The following is a 21034-nucleotide window of genomic DNA, read 5'->3' as shown; positions in this document are numbered from 1 at the left end:
AACAGGCGCAGAAAACATTGCACTACCTGTTTCGCTGGCTCTGCTCCTCGGACCTCCTCGCCAGACTAGAACCGCCCGGAGCCCGGAGTTGCGGTGAAACTCGTACCGCATTAAGTGTGGGCCCGATCCCAGTAATAATGGGTCCGGGTCGGGGTCGCGGACGAGCCAAACCGCGGGTTCTGCTTAGAAACGCCAAATGGAGCCACATTACATCGGGTATCTGACAGTTGAGAAATTTATTGAAATCGAATTGCTCCACCGCGGCGCTTGGGTTGCTGTTCACGTCCGACGGTAGATCTACATGTACTAACATGTGTGCTCTAGTGCAGACTTCTTGTGGAATTGTTGTACCGCTGGAAGGCTTTTTCGGCAGACTTTCTCTATCGGAATCCAACAGACAACGGATCCCGGCTAAGGCACTATTTGCGAAACGTGTGTTCGGGAGGGTTCTGCAGTGGGGGTTGGACAGACGAACGGGATCACATTTCGCTTCGTGCAGGGTTTATGAAATCCGCAATCTCTGCTTGCTTCAGCAAGTCGACTATCAATTATCCTAGGATATTGTTTAGTCACAAAATACATTGCGGTTCCACTCAATGGAGCTGCGACAGTTAAATTCATTTATTTCGATATTTCGATGCATGACAAAAGACTACAAATTCTTGCAAAACGGTGTTGTTTTGAAACAACTTACTTACCCTAGTGGTTTTGTTGGTCGTCTTATTCGTTCTGTAAGTAAAAGAAATAATGAGAACTATTAACTGACTATTCTGGCTGACACAATAAACTGTTTATTGAATGTAAATATGACTCTGACTTACGACTAATTTACTTATCAAAAATGTCAAACCTACTAGATCGGTTTATGATGATAGTTCATAGCCTTAAGAAAAACAACAATTTTAGTTTGACAACACACGAACAGGCGACACGCGGTAGGCCATGTGAAAAAGTTTGGAATGGATTTCGCAAATTTTCAATGGCTGACCATGCACCTCTTCCAAGGTCATTGTGAAATACAAAACAGATTTTAAAGGCAAACGAAAACCAGTTTCGAATCATCATTATGCGGTCCAAAATGTTGCAGGAGAAGTTGTATTTACTTTGTCGTTGGAGACAGAGAATGAATTTGTTGTGATAATCCTTAATTTAGAAATAAAATACCTTACCCCGTCAAGACCGGAAAGACGAGTCTATGTGAATTATTCACATTGATAAGGTCATATTTTGCATATGGTGGGATCAGAAAGCTTTCTGGATGTCAACTGGACTACATTCGGCAGAATTGAAATATTATTCAATGACTTAAAACATTTTCAGTAGAGTTTCAAAATAATCGCAATATTTGAAATGAACACTCTCTTGCTCACCACAAACTAGTATCTCTTCAATGAGAGCGATGAGACTTAAGATTAAATTGCTCATTAAATTGACCCGCAGCTATCAAGTCTGTCACTTTCATAAGAGTCGGTGAAACATCGTAGAGATGAAATTGAACGAAATGACATTTTCCGGCGAAATTGATTTCAGAGAAATAGGCTTCGACTATAAGACTTCATTCGAAACGATTTGCGCCCCTTATTCTCAACAGAATATAACTTTCGGGGAAATTGGTTTCAGATAAAATAGCTTCGGACACACGACATTCGACGAAACAGTATTGCAAAAAATGACTCACGGCTAAATTGGCTTGTCTTTTAGCGGGATGACATTTCCAGCGAAATGGCTGTTGACGAAATGACTTTCAGCGAAACAACTCAACTGCCCTAGACTTTAATCAAAGAGACATAACAATAAGCATAAAGCAATGCCTCTAAACTGGCTTGAAATCAAAGTTGCATGCGGTTTTATAAACTTAACATTGCGTTTAAGCTATATATTTGAAACTCTAATGCACAAAAGTATCGCAGTTACGTAGCATCATGCCCAAGCAATCACATGCATTATATCACTGCACATTCACAACTCTATTTCTATATTGTTAATATATAATTACACTAATTATATACACTTTAAAGCAATGTGCATTAAATATGTATTCAAAATGTAATGAATTATTATCTTACAAACAACTTTTTGCCGTGCATTCAATGCTATATTTTGCACAATACAACTTCAATGATAACAGTGCAGGGAAATTGAATAGTTGCATAAAACCAATGCCTTAGTGTTGATAATAAGTATCAAGTATCATAACTAATTGGCTCAAGTGGCACGTTATTTGGAGATTTGTTGTAGCTTCTCATCAATTTTCTGATGGGAAGGAAAAGATAAAAGGAACATAGAAGGGAATTGTGAAGTTGGTGAGGCGGGAAAACAGCACAAAACATAAACAAACAAATCGTTCTGCATCCCCGAAAGGATGCTGAACCAAATACAAATTATAATACGGAGTACTCCGACAAATTTTCAAGGACACATTTTGCATCGTGATGTACATTGTCATGATACACTGTCAGAGTGACAATGTACTTTAACGAATTTCCTATAAAACTAGCAACACTGAAGGGTAAGAACAAGTTCACAATAGTTACTGTTTATTATAGTGAAAAATATGTAAACATATTACTTACATATTCTGATCCTTAGGAAAACTATGGAGCGAAATTTCGGACGACCCTGTTCGTGTGTCACATCCCTCTACTAAGCAACTTCTCACCATTTCGAAAGCTTCTCGGTTTATTAGCCGGCGATATTTAGACTGATTGTTGCAGTTTAATACAGCAACGATAAACAAACAAGTTTGTTTTGCACCGTAGCAACTAGCATAAAGCGTTGCCAGAAACGATCTCCTTTCACATTTTCACACTATCGCAACGAAAGGGAGATAGTTGCTAGGCTTACTTGTTCATGCTGTGAACCAAACATTGGCGATTCGTTTATATGGGACTTAGGGGTATTATTATTTGTATTTGGCTGAACGATCTTCAGGTGCCAAAATGCACAGTTAATGAAACCTCCAACCCAGAGAGGTTTTGGAGATTTTACAAAAGCGACACCATTCTGCATTGCCGGAAGAATGCAGAACGATTCGCAGTATGTCCACCCCATAAAGGATGCCAAACAATCTGCTAAACCTATTTAAGGTGAATACAGAAAGGATTCATTCACTCCAGACCGAACGATGAACCCTTCTGACTAGAGCTTCTTACCACATTGGGTGAGAAACGATAGAATATCCTTTAATTTTAGTTCCGCATACACAGACTCAACCATGTATGGAGAACCAAAAACTCGGATACGTAGTTGCATCAATGCGGGACAGTTACATATCAAATGATATGAAGTACCATAATCGCATTCACACAAATCACACAAATAATACTCAGCACGTTGAATAGTAGCCATGTGGTAATTGAGTTTGCAATGTCCAGTCAGAACTCTGACCAGAATACTGCAATGATGCTTGGAGAAATGCAGTAGACACTTTGACATTTTCAGATTTAAATCTGGTAATAATGCTTTTGTCTGAGCGCAAGCCTGAAAGCTGCGCTAGTTGCTGGCATGTTTGGGTGCAGCCCAAGAACGAATCTTGTACTTTATCCAACTTGTTGAAAGTGGTAAAGCTGGTTCAGGACCAACGAAATCATTCGTTGCACCAGCTCTAGCCAACTCATCAGCCCATTCATTTCCAGTAATACCAGAATGGCCGGGTACCCATAAGAAGTAAACAGCATTTGAAATGCTGAGGTCCTCGATTTGAGTTCGACATGCGATCACTAGATTAGACCGTGAGTCATTCGAACTGAGTGCTTTTAAGGCTGCCTGACTGTCGGAACAAAAATAAATACGTTTACCACAGATCCTCTGCTGAAGTGCCGATTGTACTCCACACAGAATCGCGTAGATTTCTGCTTGGAACACAGTACAGTATCTACCAAGTGAACGAGACTGCTCTATCCTCATTTCACGACAGTAGACACCAGCACCAGCACGACCATTCAACAGAGAACCGTCCGTATAACGAACTATGTGTTCATCAAGTTGTCGTTCCAGACAACCAGACAACCATTCCTCACGAAGAGGATAGCTCACATCGAATGTTTTGAAAGGAAAACTGCATGTGAGAGTTAGGTCACTAGGAGCGAGTAAATACTCATCCCACGTAACCATTTGAGACCACAAGCGAGTGTGACTGGTAGCAAAATCTAATGGGTTACTGTTCCAAAGCCCTGTAACCTTAAGACGGTATGCACAAGATAATGCTTCTTGTTTTAGGGACACATGTAGTAGTTTAATCAAATACAAATTATAATACGGAATACTTCGACAAATTTTCAAGGACACATTTTGTATCGTGCGGTACACTGTCATGATACACTGTCAGAGTGACAATGTACTTTAACGAGTTTTCTATAAAACTAGCAACACTGAAGGGTAAGAACAAGTTCACCATAGTTACTGTTTATTATAGTGAAAAATAAATAAACAAACAGCTTTTATCTGATAATCAAGTTCACAAGCGAAATGTAAGTTGAACAATAATCTAGAATGGTTAAACCACCATGAATATACTACTAGCTGTATTGATATTTGTAGATTCGTGGGTGTTTTTGTTCATTTTTCATCTTTTGTGCAAGTGCTGGTGATATTTAGACTGATTGTTGCAGTTTAATACAGCAACGATAAACATAAACAAACAAGTTTGTTTTGCACCGTAGCAACTAGCATGAAGCGTTGCCAGAAACGATCTCCTTCCACATTTTCAAACTATCGCAATGAAAGGGAGTAATTTGCTAGGCTTACTTGTTCAGGCTGTGAACCAAACATTGGCGGTTCGTTTGTATGGGACTTAGGGGTATTATTATTTGTATTTGGTTTATGCCCCGTTTACACTTCTACTGGCTGCCAGCATGCTGGTGTCAGTGTACTGCCCTCTGTGGAAAAAAACGTTCAACGGTGGTCCTTCGTTGGTCTAATACTTTGGATCATTGGACCACAGTTGAACGTTTTTTCCTAAGAGGGCAGTACACTGACACCAGCATGCTGGCAGCCAGCAGACGTGTAAACGGGGCATTAATGTTCAATCCTGAAGTCAATGTGAGCAAACCAATTCAGTTTTGAATCAAGAATAACCCCTACGTATTTAACTTGATCAACCACAGTAACCTCTGAAGCGAAGATTCTATAATTTTGAGCTAGTCTAAATTTATCTTTATATACCAATATTTGTAAAGTGTTTGTAGAAGTAAAACGGGTTACCGATGGAAATTTGGCGTTTCGTTTACTTTAAAATTTTCGAAAACAACGTGTGTTTAAAGTTTTTAAATCACTATAATCGACGTTATAATTCTATTAAAGTAATAAAGTAAGATTGTTAAATTAGAATAAATCATGTCTAGCATGTTCGAATCCAAACAGAGGAAACAGCATTAATCGTGATATTCATGCATATATGTTGAGTATTAAATACCTTTTTCAAAGCACTTTTATTGCATAGACATTTAGAATCTACAGTTGGAAATGTTGGAAAAAATAATTTCCAATGAAGGTAACGGGCTTAATTTTTGAAACACCAACCACATTGCAACTTCAAGGCCTACTACTATGCAAGCTATTGGCATTTTCAAGATCCGTAACTCAGATTTCGATCGCCGTGCAGTTCCCCAGCCTGAAAAGCGTCACATAAAAACAAAACCTGATCTAAGGAAAGTCGAACACAAATCAACCCCATTAACTGGGAAAATGGGAAAACATTGCACAGCAAATACCTGTCCCTGTTTTCCCATTATATCAACTCGAATTGACACTGCCAGTAAATTTTGTACTCCTTGTTCAACTTTCACCTACGGCAGATTCGCCATCTCTTAACGACCACCCCCGTACCGATGTACTTCTACTGACATATGTTCACCTCCAGCAACGGGTTCGGTTTTCAGCGGACTTTCACTACACGAAACCGACACCTATCTCGCGGCGTGACCAGCACGGCCCATCTCGGCCCAGCTGTCCCGCTTCGGAACACTGGCCGCTTGCGTCTCAACTTGAATTTGCCAAAGAACATGCACCCGATGCTCATAAATTACATTTTCCACCTCAACTCAATGCCATTTTATATTTGATGGGCCGGGTCGGGCCCTGCTTCATGCTTTCGTTTCGACCCGTTGGTGTCCGGTTTTTTTTTCTTCCTTTTACCGTAGGTGGGATTAGTTTCGTTTCATGTACCATGCAGTGGATATCAACATTCCCATCAACATCAAATACAATACAGTCGCCGGACAGGACCAACCGGTAAAAGTTTCCCGCCAAACCTCATACCGTCACAAGCTTTTATTTTGAGCTCTAGGAAAAACAGATAACTCGTGATACACCGTAACCTCTCAAACTTGCTGCTGAACTTGGTTGAACAGATTCCAGATTCGCGAGAAGTTGGCCATCGAGAAAAGTTAGATTCCTTCCACGAATAAAAATAAAGCCCTTTCTTGAGCCGTGCTTGGGCTGAGAAAAACACCCCCGCATTCCACGGATTCCACAGCAGCGCACTTCCCGTTGAAAATGTTTGTTTATGCAACGGTTAGAAGAGTTGTGAACTCTTTTTTTTCGTAAATGTGCTATCAAAGTTACATCAGCTTATCACAATTATTTATTATGTATTACGCCCTCAGGATGCTTGACTTTGCTTGCTAGTTTTCCCACGCAAAACCAGTCGATGCGGTTAGCTTGATTGTGTTACACAAGTGTGCACCTGATAATTAGCTTCTGGAGCGGCATCTAAACAGATCATCACGAACGAGGCAGTGGTGATAACAGCTAGTACAGGGAAAACTTTACCTGCTAACTCAACAAGATATTTTGTTTGCATCTTATGTGCCGACCGCGAACAAACATTCTGATTTTGTAAGCCCTGTAAGTATAAAAAAACTATTTGTTGTATAACTCATTCAGTTTCAAATCTTGCCATAAGTACACCAACTTCCAATTTGATTACAATTCGTGCGACTCATGGTGGGGAGCATCTGTACTAACTTAACACGTGGTGACGAGTGCGCCGTCACCACAAGACTGTCAAATTCTGAAAGGATAATTCTTGGCATAGGTTTCTTAATAAATTGAAATAACGCAACTTTGAAACAATTGGAACAAAATATGAGGTTATTTTCTCATTTATTACTTTTTTTTTCTGAGAGCTACTAAATCTTATCAGAAATTGATCATAAAAACCATGGACCAAAACTGACACTGCCTGGACAAGCAACGGTATCGAATTGAACAGCAAAACAAGGCCGGGAAAAGCCAAGGAATTTTTTCTGAAAATTTTTTCACAGAGAGTTAGTTTGCCGAAAAAAATTTCGCCGAAAGTTAATTTCAGCAACATCAATGTCGTTTTAGCGAACATTGTTTAAAAAATGCAATCTCGTTTAATGTCAAGATCATTTTACCGAAAGCCACTTTCCGAAAAATCGTAATTAATTTCATCAAAACTCATTTTGTCAAAAATGACACTTTCTTAGAGTTGAGGTTATTCACAGAGAGTCATTTCAAAAACAAACAATCCGTTCCGCCAAAAATCATTTTATCGAAAGGCCGATTTCCCGAAGCCTTTTTATTCGACAGTAATTTCTCCAAAAACGTATTTTTACTGAAGGTTACCGTAATACATTGTGTCGAAAATCAGGGTTGGCGGTTTAATGTGTAGGGTGCTGGTCTTACAAGCCAGTTGTTGTATGTTAGACAGTCGACCTGGAAATATTCTTATTGTCAGTAGGATCGTCACACCATCCATGCAATGGTTATGTGCGCAATGAATCGGCAAATCAACAAACTGACAATAAAACGAGAATAAATAACCGTTCAAAACAGTGATTGCATATCTGTAAGTAATACGATGGAAATTACCTTTCGAAGGTACTTAGTATCCACCGAGTGAGCTAAGTTCACCCCATTTATCACCTGTCAAGAAACGTCAATTGTTCAGGGGTCAACTATGATCGTAGCGTATGTCGTTGATATTGAGAGGAGTAATATATAAAAGTGGCGTATACTCATATAATATTTCAAAATCTGAAATTTTTATTCCTATAATTTTGAATCATTTTCATTAATTCGATTCATGTTGTAATACAAGTAATTTTTTAATAAAGCGCATAATGTTATTGTTGCTCGCAATCGAACAACGAAAAGATTTTCCGAGAGTATAATCTCTAGCCACAGAGCAGCAATAAAACAAATGATGTAGCAATAGGGAGATTATAATATTCCTGTAGATACATTTTCGATCAATAATAATACAGTATAGATAATATAATTGTTACAGTAATAGTTATAGGTTAGGTTATATAAGCTATGTAGATATTTAAGTATTATATAAGAATCACTTACGTTTAGTCATTTAACTTATTCATATCCGGTAGAACAGTACAGTACAGTAGGTATAATAGATCTGTGGTTAAAGTCTGCCTTTCTCGGCTAGTTTTATAATAATCCGTTCGTACAATAGTTAGGTTAAATCAGATATTTCGTTGCCGTTATCATTCCTGAGCTGCAGTTCAAATTATTATTAGCAACAACAATATCCCAATTAGCATGTTAAGTTGTTGTCCTATTTCTACTGACTGTGCAATTTATCGAGTTAGTTTATATCACTATTCTAGTAACTGTTGTGTTATGGAAAATTTGATTTGATTTTCAATACAACTGCTCTTGACACAAACATGGATCTTGTAAAATAATCTGCACATGAAAAATGATACTGCACATATTGTAGAATTAATGTTTTGTGTTTTTGTAAATGAAAAATCGACAACGAACTGCATTTTTGTGGTGAAACAAGTATTCGTACGCCCGAAATTTTCAAGCGCCTTTAAATTAATTAATCTATTATTTTTAATGAGAATCATCGGAATGGTGTTTAAAATACGTGTATTCAAACATTCTTTAAAATTCTCAGACGATTTTGATCAAACTAATGTGTAATTAAACCTGAGAAATCTCGAAATGATTTTTTCTTGAATATTTTCTAATATGGCATCGATTGTAACAGTGAGTTGAATAGAAAATGGTTCACCCAACGTAATGACATATATTATCTAAGTAGCAGGATACATTAACATGTTAATATTTCGGAAAGTAATTCTCTACGTTTTGTTTTTTATCAGATTTAATCTTCTAGTTGAATTAACCAACAATGCAGTATAGTCATTTATCTCAGAGGGCCCGACTTTTGTGATACACACTGTAGGTATTCTTTTGGCAAGTCCGTGTGCTGGAGTTGCAAAAACAATTTGCACAAGCGGTAATATATATACATGGGAGGAACTATGATTAAATTAACTTTTCGTTCAATATCTCTGAAAAGTGATGTCAGGTCTGCTTATTTTTTTTTTCGCGAGATGAAAACCGAATACAAATTATCTGATTGTTTTTTTGTTTTCATTGCGTATATAACGCTGTACGCAACTTGATAATAATTTATGAATTTTATATCAATGTTTTTCTAAAACTGAAGAAAACTGCACACACTGATCTAAAAATTCATGAGGCAGCAAAAACAATGCAGACTCTGCAGAAATATATTTTTACAGCAACGTTATCAATTCGGCTTAGCCTTTTTTGCCTTGCGGAGAGCATCAATCATTTCACTAATTTGTTCTTCCACAAGAGATTTATAGCAATTTAGACGTATATTGTGCCCAGTACAATTATGACAGCCGTTTGGAAAGTTTTTGATAAGTTGCACAATTGTTATAGTTACTCCCGTTTCACATGACGATGTGAAATTTTTTGTAGAGCTTCTAGTGAAACATTAACAAGTTGGTGATTTACTGCACAATTGTTTTATATGCACTTAAAGTTGTTCTACAGTGATTTTTTCGGTAGTATTGTGAAACTTAACAATGATAAGTTGCACAACCAATTTTAATATATATTTCTAAACATATCTAACATTAATAACATTTCTAAATCAATTGTAAAACATCTTGAAAGTTCAATAAGTTACATTTGCTACTTGGGTATAATATAGCCTTGTTAGTTCGAGTACTTACGAAATATTTTTAGGTATAAATTCCAGAGAAATTCAACTTTTAAATTAACTAGATCCGAATTGTAGAAAAACTAGCGTGCAACGTGGTGCCTTTCTGGTTTTGTTGTATTCTCACTTTTGACAGCCGTATTTACCTTCAGTAGGGTAACAGAGCTATTTTGGCCACTTCATATATTTTGGCCCACCTAACTTTATCGACCAAACTTTATGGATTTAATCGATGTTAGGTAACCCATGTTGCATCAATTTGAAGCTAATCACTATTGCGGAAGGGGTTTTCAAAGATATTACAGCATTTGGTGGATATTTTTACAAAGTGGGCCAAAATAAAATCAATCCTAAAGTGGGCCAAAATACCTCTGTTACCCTACCCTGTGAGTTTTCTTTCCTCCGCTGAAGTGTAAAGATGACCAAGATGTGTGATGAGGTGGGCGCGTTTCGGACGGGTTCGATAACAGTTATACTAAAGTTGTTTTTTATATCTGAGCTTTTCTAGGACTTTTTTTTCCTAGTGATAGTTTGTTAAACATGCTAAAGGATTAATAAAAAACCATTTTTAATCCACCTAGTGGTGTAATGATGTCTTTCTCATATATAACACTGTGGTATTCTATTTAAAATGTTTCCCTTCAATTTTTGAAAGAAATCAAGGGATTGTTTATGTACTAACTAGTATAACATAGAGAATGAAACAGTTCTCTGATCGGTTAGGCCATCCATTAGAAAAAGAAGTGGATTCACTATTATATGTACTTCCAGCACCGGAAACCGAGAATCGGTATAAGTTCCTATAAGTCCGGAACCGGATGAAATTCAGAGATTCCGTATGGGACCGTAAAACCTTTCATTTGAATCTAAGTTTTTCAAAATCGGTTCAGCCATCGCCGAGAAAACCTTGACACAATGTAGTGTTTCCAACAACTGTTTTTGTTCATCCAATATATATATGACATTTGGATTACTTCATATTCCGACTGTCCTACAAACCGTCGAAAACCAATTATTTTTGTCAGAACTAGTCAAGATGATAGTTTTGAGTGCTGATAAAAACGACCGAAACAAAGATTTCAAGTGCACGAATAATAGAATCCTTTAATTGAATAATTACTCTTTAATGTTTTAAGATGAAGAATTATTAAAATCTGAGTCAGAAAACCATGTGAACGGAGACCCTATTAAGCTATAAAAATATCGATAATCCATTCATCATACAGGGACATGCCGATAGTGTTATCATTAGTAAAGTAATCACGTTATTTCAGAAATTACTCGATTTTCAATCAATGAATTTTGATAAAATCCGACATCATATTAGTAATTTCTGATGTTCTTATTTCGAACGGTTTATCAATCTTTGCGAAAGGTGCAAATGGTCATCGAAATCACAAAATGTATGTGGTAGGCGATCTAACGTTGTGTTTCACAACTAGAGGCAGGGCCGGTGAAACATGTTTAGCCCAGGTGGGTAGTTTTTCGATTATTTAACAATATTTTGTTTCGTTATTAATTTGCATGAAACGTGTAAATTCGAAGTTTGAAGCGTTTTCGGTATTTTGTTTTTAAAACGAAATTGCACATTTAATTTTTAAATGCGCCATGAAACTACTGTGGGGTTATTCGAACTGTTGGCATGGGACTCCCAAACTAGAGATCACTGCCAATATTTGTTTTGAGTATTAGGGCAGTGGCCTTGTCTTGTTCCGTATAAACTTATTTGTGTGTGCGAATTTTCGAAATTATTTCTTTGAGAATTTTAGTTACTCTGACCGTTCAGTTCGTTGGGGCTGATGATGGGAGGTGCTGAATTCGCGCATATATGTCTCGTGTGATCGTGTTGGATCAAAATATGTCGCGTGCGAAGCGAACGGCGCATAAAACAAATCCATAAACAGTCCAGTCGCTGATGTGCATAACGCATTGCTCAAAAAGTCCCAAGACTGACCCAAATGTCAAACTTACCTCATTTTTCGAAAGAACCAACATTCAGATGTCAAATTTTCACCTTGATCTCACCGTGGCGTTACTTGTTCACTTATGAAAAAATGGAATAACGAGTTCAAGTTTTGATAATCGCGATGCATGAACGCAAAATTGAAGTTCGTAAAATTAAATATGCTGAAATGGTTAGGACATTAACTGGAAGCGCTTTCATGATCTTACGCGAAAATCTAGGTATATAAAAGGTTTTTTCCAATCGAACAAAATCAACAACGCATTAACGATCCAGAGAGCTGTTTGGAACTGCTAAGTCGCAATAAAAAGTATTTCTTTCGTTTGTATGAAACAGTGAACGAAACTTGGATCCACCATTTTCTCCGGAGTCATATTAGCATTCATACGGAGAAAGTCGTCCGAAAATGTAACAGGTAGCTGGAACAATCATGGCGTCAGTTTTCAGATACTCAAGGTATAATAAACATCGATTATATTGAAAAAGAAAGTAGTGATTATTACATTGAATTATTGATGCGTTTGTAATGCGACATCGAAAAACCCATTTTCAACCAAGACAATGCTCCGTGCCACAAGTCAATGAAAATAATAGCCAAATTGAACGGATTGGTCTTCTCTCTGTTTCCTCACCCTCCATATTCTCAATAACCTAGCCCCCAGCGACTACTTGTCCTGCGAAGGCCCGAATGCTGGTCATCGAATGGAGCGGTCTCCCGTGGGCGGTGATGATGATGTTACGGAAGAGGAACGTACTCATTGAAGAGCGGAAATCTTATGAAATCCGGGGAAATCCTGATAAAATGTTTTGGGAAACAAGAAAAATTAGACATGGTTCGTTACACATTGAAGTTTGAATCACCAATTAAAGCTTGCTTCAGATAGAATTGGAACAAAGACAATTGCCTGTATCTCAGTTATTTATTATTGAATTTAAGATCTTTTTTTATACAAATGTAGCGTTTTCTTCATACTTTTAAGAAAAAATACGGATAAAATTATTCGTCACGGTTTTGAAGGAATTCTCGAATTTTTCCTGTAACACGGCTCATTAGACGGCGCACACCTTCTTCGTCCATTGTTTTAGCTATCATATTCCACCAGGTCGTCATCTGATTGATGTCTTTGACAACCTTTCCCTTTGCCTTGAGTCTCCTCTTCATGATTGCCCAGTATTTCTCAATAGGGCGGAACTGGGGGCAGTTGGGTGGGTTAAGGGTTTTCGAAAAAAACAGGACCCCTTTCTCTGCATACCATTCTTGAACGACTTTGCTGTAATGACAGCTTGCCAAATCTGGCCAAAATGAACAAATTTAAATTTAGCTGGAACATCCCCCCGAGCCGTTGCCAAGTAAAATTTTTGACCTGGGATTTGCCCGAAGTTAGCCTTGACATAACAGGTTTCATCGTCCATCAGAAGACACCCGTCGAACTTGGTCAGCACCTGGTCATATAGTTTCCGAGCACGAATTTTGACCACACAGTTCTGTTTTATGGCCCGTTTTGGCTGTTTGCTAGCTCGATACGACTTCATTCCGATTCCTTCTCGGAGTCGAGTTCTCCTCATGGTACTATGGGCAGCACCGAATTTTCTGGCCAAGTCACGGTCCGACAGATTAGGATTCCTCTTAATCGTCTTCAAAATCTTACCACACAATTTCCGGTCGTCAGTTCGACTCCGACGATCGGCTTGAGGCTTCCGAATCGTCGTCAATGTTTTCTTATACCGTTTGATAACGCGCCATACGGTATTTCTGGGCAATTTCAGCTGTTTAGCTAGCCTAGATGCAGACCACAATGGATTTTCCAAATAACTGTGCACAATTTTTCCCCTTCTTTCGGCTTCCATGTTCAAGCAAGCATGCCGATTCTAACCCCGTCGTTCGTTTACACTCGTTTAGCACCTTCTTGTATACCATTTACCTATCCACTTTTCTTCTCTCTCTCTCTTTCTTTCTCTCTCTCTCTCTCTCTCTCTCTCTCCTTTTTAGCAAGAGCACTATTACTGGCCTGTTATGCTTGGTGTCTTTCACTAGTTATAGTGTTATAAATTTAGTTGAAATTCTAGTGTTAAGCCTAAATGTATCTGTTGGATCATTGTAATCTGTTGATACAAATAATGAGGAGGATTTATGCCTGCTGGAAAGAGAGATTGCCAAATTTCATCTCTACCGGGCTTGTACCTGCTCCCAAATAAATAAATAAATAAGCAAAAAGATTATTTTCGTGTGAGAAAAATCATTTTCCTCCTCTGTTATTTTTGCAGCACCTAAGATTCTGTTTTAAACAATGAAAATTTGTACTTCTGATTTCTGAGAAAATGTAATGTTGATCATTTTCAAATGTTTTTATTCGTCACGTTCATTTTGAAATCCCATTTAAAAGATCGTACAGATGCGTTAATCTAATCGAATATGTGTTACTATTATAAGAAATAGCTTTATACCATCCTTTGATTTTTCCTCTAGCGTTCAAAATAACCTCAATCAAGTCGAAAAAAATTCCGGATTTCAATATTGGTGAACATATCATACTACAAAATCAAAAATGATTACTGGTAACAAAAGAAAATAAAATACCTTATTTCGGCTCAAAGAAGCAATACCGCAGAAAAAAGTAGTTGAGCAATTCCAGAAATGCTTAGCAGATCGTCAGACTCGACCTTCTCCAATTTAAATGAAACTTTGCACATGGCTTCAGTATGGCAAACCATAAGTTTTGAACCGATTGAGAGGTCAATCCGACTCACGACTGATTTTTAAAAAGGGCGTATGTTTTTTTGCATTTCACAAAAATTGGCTTTTTCGAATCGTTGTTACTCGGAAACCGTTAATCGTACAAAAATGGCGTTCAGGAAGAAGTTGTAGGGAATCGATTGGGCACTCTAAAAATATGCACTGAAAAAAAATTGATTTTTTTTCACAATAATTTCAAAATGAACCAAAAAAATTAAATTAAAAAAAATCAATTATTCGATTTATTTTTGATAATTTTTATTTTAAAGCTCTTATTAAAACCTACAGCTTGATGGCTATCCCATGCCTTTTGAAAAATGAAGAAGTTACAGCTAAAATAATTTACAGATATATTCGAAATTTCAATTTCTCGTTGAAAGATAATCATTTAAGCAGTAGAATTTTATTCTACAGGTTAAAGGCAATAAATTTGTTCATGATATTCTTTCTTCTGAAAGTAGTTGTTCTTGAGATACTTGGATATTTAATTATAACATAATTTTTTATATTTCCATGAATTGTTTATTTGCTTGCTATATCTACAATTATTACATGTACATGAATAATTCTTAATCATATTTAAGTTTTTATTTATGTCTGACGGAGCTGCCTCGCAGTACGAAAACAGAAAAAAAAATGCAAGTCTCTGTAAATTTAAATCAATGTATAACATTGATGCTGAGTGGCATTTTTTGCAACTACTCATGGTGAAGGACCATGTGATGCACTCGGGCGAATGGCACGACGTGAAAGGTATGGCTAAACTACATGAACACCCAATCACAACTGCAAAACAATTTTATGAATGGGCAGAGCAGAGACATCGAGATGCATTCACGACCATGTCTTTTTTATTACGTGTCACAAGAAGAATATGAACGGGGTGTGACCGAGTGGAGTAGTGTTTATAAGGATACCAAAATGATTCCAGGCACACAGAAATACCATTCTTTCTTTTTACCGATTTCAGAAACCACAATCGTCACAAGTCTGTATTCGAATAACGATGCACGTAGTACTCATAGAATTTTCAAAAGCTTAAAACCTTAAATATAATTAAGAATTATTCATGTACATGTAATAATTGTAGATATTGCAAGCAAAAAAACATTTCATGGAAATATAAAAAATGGTGTTTTAATTAAATATCCAAGTATCTCAAGAACAGCTACTTTTAGAAGAAATGATATCTTGAACAAATTTATTGCCTTTAACCTGTAGAGTAATATTCTACTGTTTAAATAATTATCTTTCAACGAGAACTTTAAATTTCGAATATATCTGTAAATTGTTTTAGCTGTAACTTCTTCATTTTTCAAAAGGCACGGATGGGATAGCCATCAATCTGTAGGTTTTAATAAGAGATTTAAAATATAAATTATCAAAAAAATTGAAACCATGCTTTTTTTTATTTAACTTTTTCGAATTATTTTGTAATTATTGAGAAAAAAATTAAAAAAATTTTTTCAGTGTATATTTCTTCAGAGTGCCCAATCGATTCCCTACAACTTCTTCCTGAACGCCATTTTTGTACAATTAACGGTTTCCGAGTTACAACGATTTGAAAAAGGCAATTTTCGTGATATGCAAAAATACATACGCCCTTTTTAACAATCAGTAGTGAATCGGATTGACCTCTCAATCGGTACAAAACTTATGGTTTGCCGTACTGAAGCCATGTGCAAAGTTTCATCCAAATCGGAGAAGGTCGATTCTGATTATGTCACTTTTTCGTCTACTCATTCCAGGAATTGTTCAGTTCTAAAATTGTTCAATACTGCTGACGCAAAAATTCGAAGCAAATACTCCTAATTTCATTTTATTCTTGAAGTCAATCTATCTAATTACAATAATGTACATCCAATAGCAAAGCCTTTTTCATGTTACTGTTTCAGAATTATCACACTATTTACTTGAATTTCATACACAAAAGCAACAGGAACGCAGGAAATTCGAATGAAAAGGCTCCGTTAAACAACTGAGACTGATGTGTCGCTCACTAAGTCACGACCATCTAATTCTACTGGAAATTTTAGCATAGATTTTTTATGTTGTAACGTTTTGTTCAACAGAAGATGCCTACATTCATAAACTTATCACTTTCCCAGAGAGCAATTTATCTTTGACTCTACGAATGCCGCAATGACATTTTTTCAAATAAAAATTACTACATAAATGATTAGATTTGATTGACAAATACTACAAACGTACCGTTCATTCTATAAAATCTATAAACTACACAATCTAGGTTGGTTTTCATTTTGGTATTTAATATTGACACAATATTAGTATGAATTCTATTATAAAATGATCCTATCCAACGAATTTTGGTAGGTCATGTTTATATCAGTGGATTAAAATTCACATAACGGACAATAATTTATAAAGCCACTTCTCAAAAAAATCCAATCACTACTAAATGTGATTACTATATTTGCTGTCATCTTCATTTTGACAGGAAGGTGATTGATTCATGGTGACAATCACCTTACGTAATCAGGGCCGGTGAAAGAGGTGGGTACGGTGGGTAGCACTACCCACCCGAAAATTCCAAAGGTGGGTAATTACCCCCCTGAAATTTCGAACAAAAAACAATGGAAATATTAGCATTATCCATAATAATAAGAATATTTTTATTGTAATTCGGAATAATAAATAAAATCAAAATTATAGAATGCTAGTTCTCAAGGTAGAGCAAGGATGTGAAGATATACCGCAGAAAGGTGAGACGTGACAAGGGTCATTTGAGCAGGCAGAAATCTTTTAGTAACTTAACTTTTCCCTTCCGGCAAAGAAACCGAGCTTAAGCATCTCATCAATGCGAATCACTCGGGTCTCTGAGATACCGGAAAATACCGACAAAGGTCTTTTACTCTTTACATTCCGAACCGGCAAAAGAAGAATGCAGTAGCAAGTAGAAAGTAACAACTTTTGGTAGTTTTGCCGGAATAGTAAATAGTAGAAGACCTGTGGTCCTCGGGAAATACCCCCAGGCTACGAAGACCCGGCGGCCTGGTTATCGACTGGAGCGGTCTTCCGTTGTCGGTGATGGTGATGTTACGGAAGAGAATGAAAGGGAAGTAAATATTGTGGAAAACGAGGTAAAAAGGGGGTGTGGGAACAACATGTCTAAATACGACAGAGATCTAATTAGTTGCCATCGAGATGGTGAAGAGACGGGGGAAAGGAGAATGAAAAAGTTAGTGACAAAAAAAGATCTTGTTAGTTCCAATAAAGATGGTGGACAGGGACGAAGATCGAGAGAATCGGGCGGATGACAACGTTTTTGTTTTCTATGTCGGTGTGCGAATTCAAAATACTGAGAACCGTACAAACAGTGCTCAGGTTTTGAACATCTATATTTCAATCATTTTTAATTAATTTTCCATATCATTACATAAACTGCATGAAAAATATTTCTACATCTCGATTGGAGTTGATAAATCTATATCTATAAAATCATATTTCAGATAATTGGTGATCGAAACTTCAGTTAGTTACGAAAATCTTTGTCATGGTTTCTTCTAGCAAATGCATACAAGTTCACGGTTTCCATTAAATTTCTGCGTTTCGATGAGTGTGTTCGCTTTTAAGAAAATCACTCATACAAACCAAGATTCTGTATCGAATGAACTAGAACTCTGTGTGGTTCAGAAAAGAAGTAAAAGTTGCTAACACATTGTTCAAACAGTCCAGGAACTAACCAGAAAAAAACATAATTTCGTGTGCAGGCATATTTTTTATTCATCAACATTATCATCTTCAAATGACATGCAATCGTTCTAGCACTTTATTAATTTTGCAATACCATCCTTATAGAATGATTTGTTACTGGTCTAAACATCGGCTTCCTTTGCGGCGATGACTGTTTTATTCGAGCCAAATATTTTTCTTCGGCGTGTCTTTTTCTGATCCGCAAAGGACAAGCAATCGCTGGGGGCTAGGTAATTGCGAACAAGGTGGATGAGGATGAGGATTTTTTTCATTGTTTTCATTGACTTATGGCACGGTGCATTGTCTTGGTTAACGGTGAATCACTTTTGATGGTACTTTCCTGTTCAAGATAGTCGATGTTAATTATACCTCGAACATCTAAATACATATGCCTTGATTGTTCCAGCTACCTGTTACGTTTTCAGATGGCTTTCCCAGTCTTAATGCTGGTATGACTCCAGATAAAAATGTGGATCCACTGTTTCATACCAACGCATTCCATTTTATTGCGGCAAGCTTTGTTGATTATGAGCGGCCGTGTTCGAGATCCGTTTGGTAACGATTTTTTTATGCTCAGATTTTCGTACAAGATCGTAAAAAAACTTTCAGTTCATGCGCCAACGATCTCAGCATATCTAATCTCACGAACTTTGATTTTGCGAATAAAGAGATGGCTTTTTTGGTCAATTGGTTTCTCGTCAAAACATTTATTTTTCGTTAAAGGCCAACGTTTCGAAGGATATACCTTCATCTTCAGGGCAACTGTAATTTTATGTATTATTTAGTCACAAAAATTTCTTCACAAAATATAATAATTTTACAAAATGTACTCACAACGACTACACATATTTTTCGTCAAGTATGGTGTAACATTTATAATAGTTGGTTGAAAAACGGCTACTCTACTCTAAAACACAAAAACGAGACATACGAATGCAATTTGTTTAGAAATTTCAATTCGAATTATTTGTTTTGCCAAGAACTTACACAAGCACTTCCCACGCACATCGACTTCGATTGAGCACTGAAATATTGCAAGCAGCGAATATGGAAGACAGTAGAGCAACAATTAGAGTGAAACAGAGGAGAAATGATAGACAGCGAAATCGGAGGCGAGATTGACAGTTAACGTGTGAGAGAGAGCAACAGACCGGAGTATACAGCATTCAAATTATGCGTGTCGGTCCTGAAGTTAATGGTTGAACTGTCAGTAAAAATATGGCACATTTCCAATATTTGTAAAGCATTAGTTCTGTTTTCTTGATCGAGAATTCTGGTTTTGTTTAGATCAAAACTGTGTTCATTGTCGATCCTATGAACCATCAATGCGGTTTTTTTAACTCATCTATTTTGTTCTCTGTCTTTTCGGAATCCGACAATTTGAATTTTTTATGTCGTTGTATTCAGAGATGTCTATCTCCTCTGTGTGACGAAGAGCAAGCAAAATTTCTCCCCTCGCACTGACAACTTCAACGAGAGCTCTTCTCTTTCACATTTATACACCACTGTTGTGTAAAGTGTGCACGCATCATGAGTGCGTTTGTTTATTTCCTTTTACCTCTTCCACTGAATCGCACCAAAGTGCTAGAGCATTAGCTAATAAATTCTCTGAGGTGAATGCAGATACTTTCACAGAGGTGTACACGCCGGTGAGCACTCTGCTGTATGGATTTCGTAGATGAAGCGTGGACACGCAAAATCAGTAAAATAAAACAATTTATCGTAAAATTTTCGGTTTTCCTTGCCAATTTTTCATAGCAAGGCCAGATCTACTCTCTATTAATTGAAGTTCACAGAAGTGTTCGCTCACCATCACGCGCCAGTGGTCACTTGGGTGTATTTAGACGAGAGCGCTTGTGAGCGATTCATGCGAAGAGAATGTGCTTCACTCGCGCCAGCTGCTTTAACCACAAGCACACACTCAAATGCTTTCTATTCGACACTGAGAAGAAGTGCGCTTTCCTCTTTGTGCGGTGCTTCGTTTTTTGCATCCTCGGTGTGGCAAAAATCTGACTCTAGCGTGTATCACTCTGGTGAAATTCCATCTCTGGTTGTATTAATGAACGATGTCCAGACAACCGATGTTTCAGTTGGTGTGTAGTCAAACCAATGTAAGAACTATCGCAATCAATGCAGGGAATGCGATAGATCACATTGCGTCTGACAAGTTTCGGTGCCGGATCCTTCAATTTGAAATTTGAAACCTAGACGCACATTTCTCTGGTTCCGTTTTACAATTTTTGCAAGCACCGGGGTGAGGGAATCAACGTGATGAAGAGATCTAAATACTATCTGATCAACGTCCGTTCGGTTGTCAACGTTGGGTTTGTTTACAAATCTATTGATTAGTCTATTAACTAGCGAGCTAGGATAGTTGTTGCGGAGTAAGTATTTACGCAATGTTTTCTTTTTCTCAACAATAGATTTGCACGTCGACAACCGAAACTTTTTACTGACAGTTCAACCATGAACTTCAGGCCCGACTGTTGCTCTCTCTCAAACGTTAACTGTCAATCTCGCCTCCGATATCCCTGTCTATCATTTCTTATCTGTTTCACTCGAATTTTTGCTCTACTGTCTTCCATATATATTTCAGTGCTCAATCGAAGTCGATGTGCGTGGGAAGTGCTTGTGTAAGTTCATGGCAAAACAA

At 37.2% G+C, this 21034-nt stretch overlaps 1 protein-coding gene across 3 annotated transcripts in view; it reads right to left on the bottom strand.

Moving 5' to 3' along the window:
• LOC131439612 (uncharacterized) overlaps positions 1-21034 on the bottom strand; it is a 321124-nt gene that overhangs the window by 49483 nt on the left and 250607 nt on the right. For all 3 annotated transcript variants that reach the window (XM_058610852.1, XM_058610851.1, XM_058610853.1), the window contains one exon: positions 699-729. The gene's annotated coding sequence lies outside the window, so the exon portion shown is untranslated. The remainder of the gene's footprint in view (positions 1-698; positions 730-21034) is intronic.

The sequence above is a fragment of the Malaya genurostris genome, chromosome 3 (genome assembly GCF_030247185.1).
Source record: "Malaya genurostris strain Urasoe2022 chromosome 3, Malgen_1.1, whole genome shotgun sequence".
Classification (NCBI taxonomy): domain Eukaryota; kingdom Metazoa; phylum Arthropoda; class Insecta; order Diptera; family Culicidae; genus Malaya; species Malaya genurostris.
The sequence above is the reverse complement of the archived record's forward strand: the minus strand, read 5'-3'. Positions and strand labels throughout refer to the sequence as shown.